General features: G+C 50.2%; 1 protein-coding gene across 7 annotated transcripts in view; it reads right to left on the reverse strand.

The window, feature by feature from the left end:
• Window positions 1-10,701, reverse strand: part of RALY (RALY heterogeneous nuclear ribonucleoprotein) — a 131,091-nt gene that overhangs the window by 98,123 nt on the left and 22,267 nt on the right. Inside the window, exon 1 of one of the 7 annotated variants that reach the window (XM_042832534.1) lies at window positions 10,482-10,536. The exons of 5 other annotated variants lie outside the window; for them this stretch is intronic. The gene's annotated coding sequence lies outside the window, so the exon portion shown is untranslated. Of the gene's footprint in view, window positions 1-10,481; window positions 10,537-10,701 lie in introns of those variants that run through there. One more of the 7 variants, XM_042832536.1, reaches the window with a different exon arrangement.

The raw sequence follows: 10,701 nt of genomic DNA on the forward strand, positions 1-10,701 counted from the left end.
AGGGTGGTACACACACAGAAAGCAGCTCTGGAAGGAGCTCCTCACCATCACTGCAGCACAGATAAAGCATGCCAGACCAAACAATTTGACAAAGCTATCTTTAATTCCTTTAAATCAAGTATCTCATGCTAATTTGCAGCCAAATCCCCCAGTACGGGAGGCACTGCTGACATCATCTGTAAGGGTATGATTCCTCTTACAAGGGACAAAAAAGACCTCACAGATTAGATCTAGTGTCATAATTTATGGAGTCTCAGGAGGAGCAGGAGATCCCCTGCTTTGAGCATTGCTTCAGGAGTGGTCAGAACTACAAGCTGACCATGGAGGAACAGGCTGCTTTCTTCAGGGTCATGTTTTATACATGATACAGCACTGCAGCTTCTCTAGCACATTGCTTTGAAGAGTTATTGTTTATGAATTTGTTATTTTAATAAACTGGAGCCAGCAGGGAACACAGCATTTCTGCCTCTAAAAGCATCCTTGTACGATTTAGGTCAAAATAATCCACATGTTCTGAGTTAAATCAAAGCACACCTTTTCTCACACATTCAGGAAGAACAGAAAGAGTGCCAGCAGCAGGACAGGGCTGGCAAAACGACCCAGCAGCACACTGGAGCTGCTGCTGCTGCAGGCTAATGGGAATAGTCTTGGTGGGGCCCTCAAACCACAGACATTCCTCCCAGCTCTACTAACAGCTTGCACCCACGCTTGGGTGCCAGGGAAATTATGCTAATGGTTCAAGTGCAGGATTTGAGAAGCAGCCTGGGCTTGAATTCCTACCCATCTTGCCATTACAAGCATGCTTGATGCAGAGCCACCTGCCTCCAGATGCCATACAAACACTGCTCTGGTTGCATGGCTTTCCTGACAATGCCCAGACCAGCAGCTGGGAGAGGTTGCAGGTTCCTCCAAACAAGCCACTGTCCGACCTCAGCCCAAGATCCACTGCAGATATGTCCCATTCCAGCACTGACAGAGGCACTGAGGGGGGCTCCATGCACGCATTGGGAATCTGGCTCCCAACAGAGCTGAAAGACAGCTGTGAGCATCACAACAGTAAGGGACAGCTTTCTCAATAACATCAGAACACCAAAAATTAGGTATTTCAGCACAAGACCATCAAATCAGAGGTTCCCATTAGGGAAAAACCAACCCCAGCATCTGTAAAGAATGGACTTGCGTTTCAAACCAGGTACAGCAATGGTCACTTATCCATGACTACATGTCCTGATGAAAGCAACTACAAACAAACCTGTTCTCCTCCAAACTCTGTGGCTATTAGCAGCGTCTGATGGAGCTGCTGGAAGGTTCAGACAGGCTCGGTCCCCTTGAAGGGCAAAGCTGCAACACAACAAAATGCACTGACTGCCTTAGAAACATTCAAGTTCTCTCACTTTGATCAAAACCAGCATTTCATTTCTTATGTAGACGCCAGACAGGGAACAGCATTCTTCACCTCCTTTCTCATGCTCAGAAAACAAGGATTTTTATACTCTGCCTTTAGAATCAAGCCAGGAGAAAATTGCAAACCATTTCAGCGTCTCTATTTGCTTTGTAACCAGAATAGATGAGAGCCACCTGACAGCTCTGGGGACTCCACTTCTGTGCCTGTGCATAAACCAGAGACAGCAGCACGGCAAGATTTCTGCACAGCTCAGATCTCTGCCTTTATTTTTAAACTGCTACTGTCACCACAGCATCTCAGTTCACCTTTTGCCCAAAACAAATTGAACAGATTTCCCAGAGGGTCTCCTGACTCACCAGCACATTCTCCCTTTAAAGGTCAAAAAAATATGTAGCAACAATAGGGATTTCATTAGTTTCCTCTTAGTTTCAGTCAGTCAGCAGGGACTTAAAGAGAGATTGGTTGCACTCAGGAGCTTCCCTAACGATGCACACTTCATCTTATTTAGGATGAAGGGAAAGAGCAGCCATAGGAAACATCTCTCCCCTTTTCTTCCAGCTGAGCACAGCCAGGGAGCACTTAGCGAGGTGGTCTCTCCAGCAGAGATGTCTGTCCTGAGCCAACTCCATGTGCTCAGTTCACATATTACACACTAAGATTCCAGCTAGAACACCTGCACAGGATGTGCAGATGTTTTTTTCCTCCAATTTCTCTCCAAGTGCTTCCTTCGTGTCTTTGTTCCAAGCAACTCCATGAAGCCCAGAGCTCACTTCCCTGCACTGGTGCCTGTTACTACCCCTCTCCATCTCCAGGACCAATGCTCCTAAATTGATGACAGCCAAGGCTGCATTAGTGCTCCCCACCTACCTGCATGCACTGCTCACAAGGACCTGCTTGCTGCTGAGAGGTCCTCAAATCCTAACTACTCATCCAGCGGCATAAATGTGCAGAACTTCACACCCGGTTCTGAGACTCTCAGCAAACAGGCAGCGCTTGGGATGCCTCTCAACTGCTGAAGGATGAAATAACAGGTACAGCCCTTCTTTCATCCCAGACGTTTCTTGATAGTCTTGTAGAACAAGCAGATCAGCTTTAATACTAGAGATATCTTCCACCACACTGGATCATATGAGGACATTCCTACACCCATCTTCATCTGCTCTGATCTTCATCTGCTACCATTTCCATTCATGACTGCTCACAAGGTCGCCTCACCTGGGATAAGAAATTCAGGTTGCAGAGCCACTATTTGAAGGCTCCCTGGGAGAGGAAACTTCGAAGTTCCCTCTTCAGTTTTAAAATAAACCACGGGTCCTCTATTTATCCATTTTCAATGGATGCTTAGAGTCCCATGGGGTCACATTCCCAAGTTTTTGTTCTGCATCTGAAAGAACCAGTCTTTGCATCCCCACACAGCTTCAAGACGTAAGAACTGCAGAACACGTAGAAGCCCAGTGGGCTGGCTTGAGTCACCATCTGCCAGGGCTGGAGGCAAACAAAGCTCAGAGGACACAGCTCCAGTGGGAGACCAGCAGTAGCCCTATCTGCGATCCCCGCTGCTTTCACCGTAACACAGCACTTCCCACAGGACAAACACATCTGTCCCTGGCACCACGTCCATCAAAGCAAAAAGGGAGACTCAGCGCTACATTGCATTCCTGACGTGCTTCTGGGCAAGACAAGTTATTTGTTTTCAACTCATTTCATCCTCCACCAACAGAACCTAAGCGAGAAAAGGTCACGGAATACCAGAACAAGATTGGCTGGGGGTGGGGAGAGGAGGAGGAGGGAGAGTGATTTGTGTTTTAATAACTCCAGCAGCAGAAGCACAGACACGCTCTTTATTCAGAGCAAAGCAAAAGGCATCTGCTAGACGTGCAGCACAGAAGCGTTCAGTATTTTTGAACCGTAAGGCTAATGTGATGTGACACTCCATCAACCCCTGACACACAGTGTACATTCATCTTTCATCAACAAGGCTCCTCGCAGCACGTGGAGAGGAGAACACTTTACCTGCATGCAGGTCCCCCCGGGGCTGTGCGCTCGGCAGGGCTCCAACAGAGGCAGCACGTGGCCGTCCTCCCCATCACTGCAGGAAGGGAACGCTGTCAGCTCGGGTCTTTGTAAAGGGATGAGCACGCATCTGACCTACATAGCACACAGATGTGAGTGGCCTTACGCTGCACGCCGTGCGTTTGTATGCAAAAAAAGATATTAAGCACCACCTGCTTTGCCTGGAAAAGCATGTGAAGAAAAGGCAGCTGTGCACAGGAAGGCTGCGCAGGGTTTTAAATGGGAGCTCAGTATTGCCACTTCTCTCCCTTATTGCACCTTTCTCTCTACAGGTGATTTTGGTACTGTTGTACCTAGGCTGAAAGCATCACGAGCAGCCTCCTAGGGGGATGCTGCACACACCCAGCCATGTGCTCAAGGCAGCTTCAGAACCTCCCAGCGCCCTTCGAGTATTGCAATAACCCCAACTCTCATTCTGGTGTCCCCTCTTTCCCAAAAGAAAGCCCAAGCACAGGTCATCCTGCCAGCAGCAGGCGTTTGTTCCTGCATAAAGAGTTTTATGTTGAGAAAAAAGGTAGGAGAATAAGCAGATACAGCAATATGAGATAAAACTGGTGCTGTCCTGGCAGAGTAGCCGTGCTCCTACACAAGGTAGGCTTCTAGCAGAGCGTCATCTCCTTGCAAGCCAATGCTAAGCCCTGCTAAAATGACTGCTATGCTCCTGTGCTAAATGTCACATGCCACGCATTGCTGAGGCTCCCAGCTCCTCCACAACGAAAGGAACCAGGACAGGGCGAAGCTACAAGGATGGAGAAAGGCAGGGAAAGGCAGGAGAGCTAGAAAGCTGGGCTTGGGCATAGAGAGCTCCCCAGCTTCGCCCGTACACCAGGTAGGGTGAAGGGGGGGGGAGGAAAGCCGAGAGAGCAGCAGAGCAAACCTCCAGGAGGGTGAGCTGGGAGCAGAGAGAGCTGGCGTCATTCCCAACTCCACTACCACCAAGGTCAGGCGCAGTCACATGCCCTCCTACCTCTTATCTATTTAGAGCCTAAACTCCAGAGCCACAGCTCCTTCTCGCTGTATCTGGACATGGATCCTCAGATACTACTGTACTGCATGCAAAGATAGGAACATAAGGCCTCCAAGACTGTTGGTACCTGGTCAAATGATAAAGACTGCAAATGGAAATAAAATTAAAGGAATAAACAAGAACAAGCAGATTAATCACTTTGCATTTATTTTACCAGCTACTCTTCAGCCTACTTGCTAGAGACTCCCCTTGCTCACGACACTAAGGCTCTGGAGACAAAATAAATAAATCTGAGGGTCAGAAGAAAAGCCTCATCTTGGCTGGGATTTCAGAAGCCAGCCAGCAGCAGCCCTCACTCCCTGCACCAGCATCCACCCAGCACCAGCCCAGTGGCCTAAGCTCCCTAAAACAGGCTCCTTTCTCAAACATACAACAGCTCGGGCTGGAAAGGACCTTCAAGATAATTTAGTTCCAATCCTTCTGCCATGGACAGTGTTGTCTAGTTTTCAGTTGCTGAGCCACAATCCCCTGCACCGCTTCCTCACAACAAGCCATAAAATATAGATGTTTACACTGCACAAGGCTAGAATCTATCAATTCTGAGGTCATTGTTTTTTCCCCCCGTCTTGCAAAGCAGTACTTGAGCAGACATACATCATCAGCTGGAAGCGCACAAAATGGGTTGGTGGTGTGACACCTACAAACTGAAATGATAATAAAAGCAGCGGGTGCAGAGCAGAGCCTGCCTCACCTGTGCACATCCCCATGCATCCCCCTATAACCCCCTCAGAGCAGAGGGAAGACAGGCCAGCAGCTCTTAGGTTGCTCTGGAAGCGGACACCCAGATGGGGCGCTCCATTCTCTGGCAGTGCCCACCCCTTTGTTTGGGGAAGGCAGGTAATTTACAATACACTTTGTGCAACGTTTGCTGACAGAACGCAGCTGAAGGACTATCCCTCGTGATCAGTGTTCGAGCCCATCTTCAAAGTGATTTGAAAATAATCTGCCCAAAATAAACAAGCAGACAGGTCCCAGGAGCTGGGTAGAAGCTGACAGCAATTGCTTTTTTCCCCTAATGCAAACAGAAGGCAGCCAACAGCCCAGCACAGGGGCGCTGAGCCCTTCCTGCTAGGCATGCGAGCGGAGCAAGAGACCCAATTTAATTTCTTCCACAGAACAATGTTAATTAAAACCTCCTAAGCCCTTCCTGTTCCCCTCCTGCCACCAGGTGTGATTCTGCTCATAGGAAGCATTCCCAAGCCACGGCTTATTACCAGCACCTCCCTGAAAATACTACATGCACTGTAGCAAAGCAGCTGGGAGCCCATTTGCAGGTAAGTACTGCCCCTCATTACCAGGAAAGAAGAGCCATGCCCACTTCTGATGCTCATCTGTAGCAGCAGTTGCTCCCCATATGCTATCAAAGCTGTTCACTGGTGTGGGCTTCTCATGGAATCCTGCAGCAGTTCACCTCCAGCAGCTTCTTCACCATCCCCTGTGCCCCACATAGCTGCTGGAAGGAAGCAATGCACCTGGGCTGTGAGAGAACCTGCATCAGAACTTTCCCAGTAGTTCTATAGATACTGAAGTTTCCAAACTGGTTCCACTCCTGCACTGCAATATGCAGAAATGGCTCCTGTGCCTGCAGGGAAACACCAGGACGTGGGCAGCTACTGGGGAGCATAAGCACAAGGCAAAGTTCTACTGCTTCACTGAAATGAATAAGCATGATTCAGAGTAAATTCAGTAACGAGAGCGAAAAGAACAAAGCCTAAGTGGCTGGAGAGGCTCAAGAGGATTTCTGTGGTGCTTACAGCCATTACAAACTCCAGAAAGCAGCCCTGCCGTGCTGGGGCACATTGCCCCAGCTGAGCACACAGTCCCCACACGGAGCCAGCAGCAGCATCTGCCCCTCACCTTCACCCACATGTGGGGCTCACACTGACCCCCCTCCAAGCCAAGGCCCTCCCCTTACATAGGGCAGCCAGAAAAACCAGTGCATCCCACATCCTGAAGGAACACTTTTCCTCCCCAAACGGCTTCCCAGAAGACTTTGCTAAATGCAGGAAGAAAGAGGAGATTAAAACTGCCTGAGAAAGGCAGCAGAAGCCACATGAGAAGTGCAGCAGCCATACACCCCCTGCCTGGTGCCCTTTACCGCTCCAGTCCTGAGCTCAGGAACTCGCCCATAAATCACAGCATCCACCTGCTCCCAGCTTCCAGAGCGAGCCATCATTCACACAGAAGCCACCCACATTTCTGGGTTTCAGTACATCCACAGAAAGGCACAGATCCCCGCATAGAAGGACATCCTCCCCCCAGGGACAGTGGACCCAGCAGGACACAACTGCTCCATCTCAGCACAGCAGGGGATGTGCTCAGCTGTCTCAACCACTGCATCCCACCTGCCCATCCCTCTGCAGCATGCAGCGGCAACCACAAGATGAGTTCACGTTCATTCCTACCGTGGCTGCATTTGCCTGAACATGAGCTGCTTGTAAAGGCATCATAATGCTCTGCCACTTTCCAGCCCCTACTACTCCAAACCATGCCACACCATGGAATGGCTGAATTCATGCTGACAAAGCCCATGGGCATCTCTGCTGTTTACCTCAGCCCTCTTCTATGAAAAAACAACTAACACTGTGCTTTCTGTTTTAAAAACAGACTTTTCAGAAATAATAATAATATAAAAATTAAAAAAAAGACAACTGCAAGGCAACTGGTTGAGACTACAAAAGGTTATGTTAAGAAATAGACTGTTGGAGGAGCAGAAATGCTACTGGAACCAGTGCCTGGCCTCTGCACATGGCCCCTGAAACCAGTGGGGCAACCTTCCCTTCCCTGTAAAGCCAAGGACCAAGCCTCACCTCACATATACCTTACTGCAAGCCAGCATTCTGTTTCAACATATTGAAAAGAGTACTGGCTTAAGAAAATGCTATTTGGTGCCACAGGAGCAGGACCCAAGCCTTCTCAGGGAAGCAGCAGAAGCTGCACTCCTGTATTTGGAGTGTCAGCTCCCATGCCTTCCCCTATGGGAAGGTACAGTGACCTCAGTAGGGAGCGTGGCAGCACCGGCTGTGTCAGAGCTACACGGGAGCCAAAGCTATGACTCACGCTGCCCTTATAGCCTTCCCATGGACATCCAGAGCAGAGGCAGGCACGCAGCACAAGTAGGAGGGCAGAGCTCCCGAGATGCCTCCTCCTCTTCCATACAGCTCTGGACCACGTTAATAGGGCCGATGCTGTTACAAGACTGTGAGGTTTTCCTGAGAGGGAAACTGTTCTCATTTTAAGAAAAAGATGTCATCACCAGCATTCCTCAAACTGAGGACCTCACCAGGAGCTTACAAAACTGCAGAATGCAGGAACACACTTCTTGCTGTCTGTGCTGAAGCATTCCCGTGGTGTCCTCCACACCCCCAGCTCAGGCTGCAGCTCCACAGATGCACTTTCTGCTGCAGGCTGGCAGCCACAGGATGCTAACTGCCATCGTTCTCAGCTGCAGGGAACACCAGAAGCCACAAGAAGAGCTTTAGATTGGCTATTAGCACGCATATTTCTTGTTTCCATGCAAACTGTGGATTCCCTTGGATGTGCAAAGGAAAGCAGTCTTTGCTCATTGTTACAAGCCTGTGCCTTCAGAAGCGCAGTATTTTAGATGCAGAATTGGACGCTGTATGCAGCTGTCAATCCCTGCCCTGGCGTCACCTCTCTTCTGCCCCTCGTAAAGTACACACAATTAATTTTGTAACAGAGATGCAGCTAGCAAACACCTGCCTTGCTAATTAAATACACACTCATGTTAGTGAGAAGCTCTAACGTGACTTACTTGATTCAAACAGAAACAGGTAGGCTAGGACTGGTGGATAAAATAAAAATAGACACAGTTCACACAACTGCAAGGAAGGCAGCAACATCCCTGTGCACAACAGCAGAATCAACTTAATCGCAAATGACAACTTCTGAAAGCCTTTGCTTTGGATTCATCCTTGCTATTTTTCTAGGCCAGCTGGAAAACAAAAGCTTTGTCTTCTTAAAATGCAATCGCCTGAGGCACCTCTAAAAAAAGTGACATAACTCAGGTCTGAAAAATGCCTACTGGGTTTCAGATTCTCCTAAGAGGCTCTTTGCTGTTCAGCTTGATTCAGATTACCCACATCAGCGTGAACTCCGCAGATTCAGCCTCGGCTGCAGGCACAGGTATGAAAAATCATCCTAAACGTGTGCTTTTTAAGTGATACAATTAAAGCTCTGCAGTTATAAAAAGCCAACTTGGTATTGATCTGATGCTTCCTCCCCCTCTGCAGGCGTGTGAATGCCTCACCAACTTCTGGTGTCAGTTATTCTCAAGTTACCCCTGCTCAGTGCACTTTCTTCCAGCATGCTTTTCTGGTGTTTTCAGTCTTTCCAGCACAGACCTCAAGCTGTGACTGAACAAGTGGACGTACAGGAATCATAACTTGAGCCCAAAGCTGGGCTCATGATGCTTCTATCCCTACAAGGCTTCCTCATTGCAGTCACTCTGGAAGAAATGCCTTCACGCTCTCCAAAAACCACAAACCCCGTACCACACAGAACAGCAAAGTGTGAAGGGGATGAGAAAAGAAAAGCCACAATTCACTTCAAGGTAAACACAGCCCTTCCCAATGCATGCAGTTAACACACATAGTCCTGTGTAACCCCAAGCACCTGCAGGATGTCAGATGTTTTATTTCCAGACATTCTCCTTGAGCAGACGCAGGTTTGCTTCTAGGTCTGAGAGCTCCTCACGCAGCCATCAGACAGGAACACACACCAGAAGTTCTGCTCCCTTCGTTAAAGCATTTGAGATGCAGGCAGCTGGCAGCTCTCAGAACTGGAAACACATCAGGTTCTGATCCTTCAGAAAGATCCATTCCCATTGCTTATTCCAGGTAGCTGCCCTTCTCCAAGAGCTTCACTCTTCTCTTTACAACTCCGAAATAAAACCTTCTGCCCGCCCTCACTGCCACACATCTGCCTCTTCTAAAGAAAGCGATGCTTTGGATACTCACCTTCCTTTGCCGAGCTGTTCCCCAAAGGCCACGGCAGCACTGCCCCACCAGCAGTCTCCCTCCTGCCACCCCTCTTACCACCTGCACCCAGCAAAGCTCAGCTAAGCCAAACCCAGAGCAGGGAACCCCACGAGATGCTGTCACAACAGATGCTGTGGGTCAGCCCGAGGGTCTGCCATGCCATGGGCTCCTCACTCTGGAATAACCGGATAAAGGCAGCCCTCCGCGTTACACATCCACGGCATCCCCGTGCCATCTTTTGCTTAGAAAGACTCTTACTCCCCTCCCAACCCCTCGCCTTAGAGAACGGGAGAAAAAGACCAAAACAAAAAACAAAACAAACAAACAAAAAAGAGAACAGCAAGGAGCCCAAATCGGAACGAAGTGCAGAAGGATGGAGTGGGCAAAGCGCGGGTGGGAGCGGTACTGCGGGCAGGGAGGGAGGCGGCGGGGTCCGCACTCGCAGCGCAGCCGGCGCGGGGGTCCCGCAGCACCGCAGCGCACGGCCCGGGGCCTCAGCTCCGCTCGGGGCCGCTCCCTCCCAGCCCGGCTCAGGGCGCTGCGGGAGGGAAGAGACATTTTCCCTTTCTCCCTTCAAAAAGCACGCGGACGCTGCCGACTTCGCTCTCCGCTAGAGCCGGGGTAGGGCCACCAGAAGGCGGAGCGGCTGCCCGAGGAACGCTACGGACAGAAACAACCCAGAACCACAGCGGGCAGATACATACAGACGCTCATCTGCGCTGCTCCCCACGCCGACCCGCCCGGAACCGCGCAGCCACAACTCAGCGCCCGCACACCGAGAGCGCGAAGTTGGTCCTCCTGCCGGTGCCGGCACCGCCGCGCTTCTTTGCCCCCAATTAACACCGGGGAAAAAACTCACAAGACGAAGAAAAAAAGAAAGAATCAGTAAAATAATAACCGATGGAAGACTGGAGGAAAAAAAAAAAAAAAAAAAAGAGAGAGAGACAAAAAAAGAAAAAAAAAAAAGCGAACTCACGTGCAGCAAAACCCCCGTTTCCAGCGGGACGCCCGGCAGGACGCGCAGCAGCACTGCCCGCGCCGAAGGAGGAGGAAGAAGAGGAGGAGGAGGAGGAGCAGAGCCCGCCCCGCCCCGCCGCTCCCTCACCTCCCGCCGGCGAACCACGGCTGCGCGGCGCGGGCGAGGGTGCAGCGCTGCCTGCGCTGCCTGCGCTGCCTGCGCTGCCTGCGCTGCCTGC

This window comes from Centrocercus urophasianus, unplaced genomic scaffold, assembly GCF_019232065.1.
Source record: "Centrocercus urophasianus isolate 14NV4802_14NV808 unplaced genomic scaffold, USGS_Curo_1.0 seq_38, whole genome shotgun sequence".
Classification (NCBI taxonomy): domain Eukaryota; kingdom Metazoa; phylum Chordata; class Aves; order Galliformes; family Phasianidae; genus Centrocercus; species Centrocercus urophasianus.